Below are 3,817 nucleotides of genomic sequence, written 5' to 3'. Positions count from 1 at the left end.
TTGATGGTTAATCCCGCTTTTCTTAAACAAGATGCTAATTCTTTCAGAACTAAGACATGTCGTTCAAAAGTATCGGATACAATCAAAAGGTCATCTAGATATATAAATACTTCGTTTTTTAAAGTGCATGGAATTATTCGATCCATTAATTTGGACATGGTTGAAGGCGCGTTGGTAAGACCAAATGGCATTACAGTGAATTGGTAGAGAGGTCTACCTGGTACCGTAAAAGCTGTTTTATCACGCGAACTTGGCTCTAGTGGGATTTGCCAATAGGCATCTTTAAGATCCAGGCTCGTTAGATATTCCGCTTTAGGCAACCGGCTTAGGATGCCATCAATGATGGGCATTGGATAAGCATCCTTACGTGTCGCTTGGTTCACCTTTCGGCTATCTATGCATAATCGCACTTTTCCGGGTTTGCGGACCAATACAACAGGGGAAGACCACGCACTGGTCGATTCTTCAATAACCCCTAACGCAAGCATGCGATCCAGTTCATCATACATAAGTTTTTCGATAGGTGGGGACACAGGATAATGTCGCTGCTTGATAGGTACGGAATCGCCAACGTCAATGGAGTGGGAAAGCATGGTCGTTTTCCCTAGACCCTTTTCGGCAAAAGAAGGAAAGCATGTGACTACGGCGTTCAATTGCTGTTTTTGTTCTTCAGTCAGAAAACGAACATCGTCTAGGTCTACTGCTGAGAGATTACTTTCTGGACTAGGTTTCATGATAGTATATGGCAATAGCTGATATTTGATCCAAAAGTCGATCCCTAAATACAGTGATTGTTTTAACGAAGGTACGATGTACAAAGTAATATCTTTGGTCATATTGTTATACTGAACTTCTGTGCGAATCTTGCCCACGATGTTTTGGGATTTTCCATCGGCAGTATGAACAATACTTTGAACAGGCTTATGAGGACACTTTTCTATCAGTATTTCTTCGGCTAGTTTTCCACCTATACAACTAATAGAGGCACCAGTATCCATTAATCCAGATACTGATCGGCCAAGAAGTTTTACGTCTGCGTATGGTCGTACATCAGAGGCAATAATTGCTGATAATAAAAACCGTTTTTCGATTTTTATCTGGTCATAAAAATCTTTAATACGCTGTGCAGATCGCGAAGGCTGTTTCTGATGTTTATTGAAAGATTCGCCGGGTGGACATAATTCGGTAAAAGGATAGTCTGGTTGTTGAGACAAATCAGGGAGAGAGGGTACAGAGCAGCTATTGGTTACTCCGTATTGGTGGCTTTCGTCACCACTTGTTTGTGTGCCCCTTTCAAAGGTGCACGGCCTCGGTAGTTTTTTGAGCGACAATGAGGACATGAAGGAAGGTAGGTGTCTATTTTGCCACACCCATAGCAGAACACACGACGTTCAGCTAAGCACTCCTGATATCTGTGTCCGATTTTGCTACAATTCCAACAGGATAAATTAATTGCGGAAATTTCAGCTGTGTCTGAATCCGACTCCACTTCGGACTCAAGGCTTACCTCCTGCACAAACCTACGAGGAGCAGGAAGAGGTTTTCGCAATCCTGGCTTGACAGTCAGCATGAACGTTTCCCTTTTGCGAATAATATTCCTTAGCTGAGAAATGCTACTGATCTCCTTATATAAAAGCTCATGTTGAATTTCTGGCAATAAGTTTGACCTAATGGATTCTAACACTGATAATTCTGACAATGGTTCAGATAACTTATCAGTTAATAGGATGATACTTTCGTAAAAGTCATCAAAGGACTCCCCTTCCTTTTGTTTACGACGATAAATTTCTGCTTTAATGCTAACATCTGGACGTTCTTCCTTAAATTGATGCCGTAAGGCTTTGCATAAGGCCTTCCATTCAACTTGGGGTACACTTTGGTGGTAACGCCAATACCAATCACTAGCAACCCCTTCAAATAAAATGTTGACATGGCTAGTTAGAAGCATAAAATTACCTTCTAGTGTCTGTTTGGTAAGAGCTTCGACCCTATAGATAAACATATCAATGCTCATGCCTGTTCGTCCAGCGAATCTAATTTTCCAGTTTGCAATTATTTGGCTTACGCGATCAAATCGCAACCCTGACCCTATATTTGAGAAACTAGATTGATTTGTGACATTACTCTGCACTTGCTGTTGTCGATCTATTAACTCGGCTACTGGAGGTCTTGGCTGTTCGGGTCCAGTAGAAAGTGTCGATAAAATGTTCTGCAGCCCGGTGTGTAAAACCTGCGCTAAACGTTCGGTCTGTTTTGCCGTTGCTACGGCCATCGCCTCGGTTATCTGCTGCATATCATTTAGACCTGGAGACATATTCCTATTGTTTGCATCCTCTGAGGTCGGTATTTCGTTAGATTGGTCCATATTTAACGTTCCTGGACTAGAGTCTATCCGTACTTGTTCTTCAACACGAGTATTTATGCGCGAGGTCCCTGGAAGACTTTGTGTTGACTGACTTAATTCGGTGTTTACAGTTAAATTAAGTAAAGAAGCTTGTAAGGACGCTTTACAAACTGGACAACGGTCGCGATTGGTAACTTTTGTATTGAAGCAAACCCAATGGAAGGTATGATTGCAGCTTGTAGACAACAACTGGGCAGTGTATTCGATAGGTTTTAAACAAATATAGCAATGAGTTTCTTGTTGAAGGTGTTCATAACTACGAGACAACGGCATTTTGTTTTCTTTAAAGAAAAGTTATTATTTTTATTTTTTTTTTTTTTTTCGATAGTTATGATATAATTATTTTAGGTGTTTATAATTTTATTTTTCAATATAAATGCATAAAAATATCTAGGGATTATGAATCACTTCAATGAGCAGTTTCGACTATTAACTTTGTTTGGATTGCCCTTAGGATTAAATAGAAAATAAAAGGGAAGAAAATAGTATGAAAATAGATAAGAATGAGTTTTATCAGGGGTAGAGTGTAGTTTATTCACCCACAACTCTAGGTCTAAACTGAAAAGGAAACAGGAAATACAAAAATGTTAACCTGTTTAATCGGTAGGGTATGGTTTATTCACCCATATCCCTAAATCCATACTAAACAGGAACGAAGCTAAGTTTACTTTACTGGACACGAAGCACAGTCGAAGATGAAAAGGCAAACGGCATCAAATTCACTTCCTGCCACTCACGATCCAAGTCAAATAAACTAAGACATCGATACACTTTAGCGGTAGATTGTAGATTCTTTCCACAATATCAAAATCCAGCTAAAATGCAAAAGCCATCATGTGAACTATGGCAAGCGCGGTGAGTAAAGTTTATTACCTAATCCAGCGTCTAGCTCATAATTACATGCGAGTGTTACTTGGTAATAGCACCGTCATACAAGGTACTAGAAAATCCATTGTAACTGAGTCACCAAAAGAAATAAGAACATCAAGATTATTTGGACGCGGTCGAAAGATGTAAGTGACCGATTAAAATTTTATTATTCATTTGGAGCCTGCCGGATCTGGCCCCACGTTGGGCGCCATTATTTATTTGTAGCATATAACGAAGATTAGTTATATTGTGAGCAGATGTAATTGTCGTAGTGCTAACAGTGGCACGCGCTGGTTCCGGCTCTATGTTGTCGGCAATGGGCTGGGTTAGAATTTAAATACTGTAATACTACGTGCTCTTGAAAGTTAAAACAAATAAACTAAAATCGCGTGCGAATAGCCAACAAATAATCTTGAGGGAAAAGAGAAAGCTAGATCGGAAAGCAAAAAAATAGAATTAAAAAGAAAGGAAATCTCAAACAAAATATTCTAGTGGATCTTTAGGCGCACCCCAGGATCTGGAGTGGCCGCTGCCCCACCCTTC

This window comes from Drosophila teissieri, chromosome 3R (assembly GCF_016746235.2).
Source record: "Drosophila teissieri strain GT53w chromosome 3R, Prin_Dtei_1.1, whole genome shotgun sequence".
NCBI lineage: Eukaryota > Metazoa > Arthropoda > Insecta > Diptera > Drosophilidae > Drosophila > Drosophila teissieri.
This window is presented reverse-complemented; position numbering follows the sequence as displayed.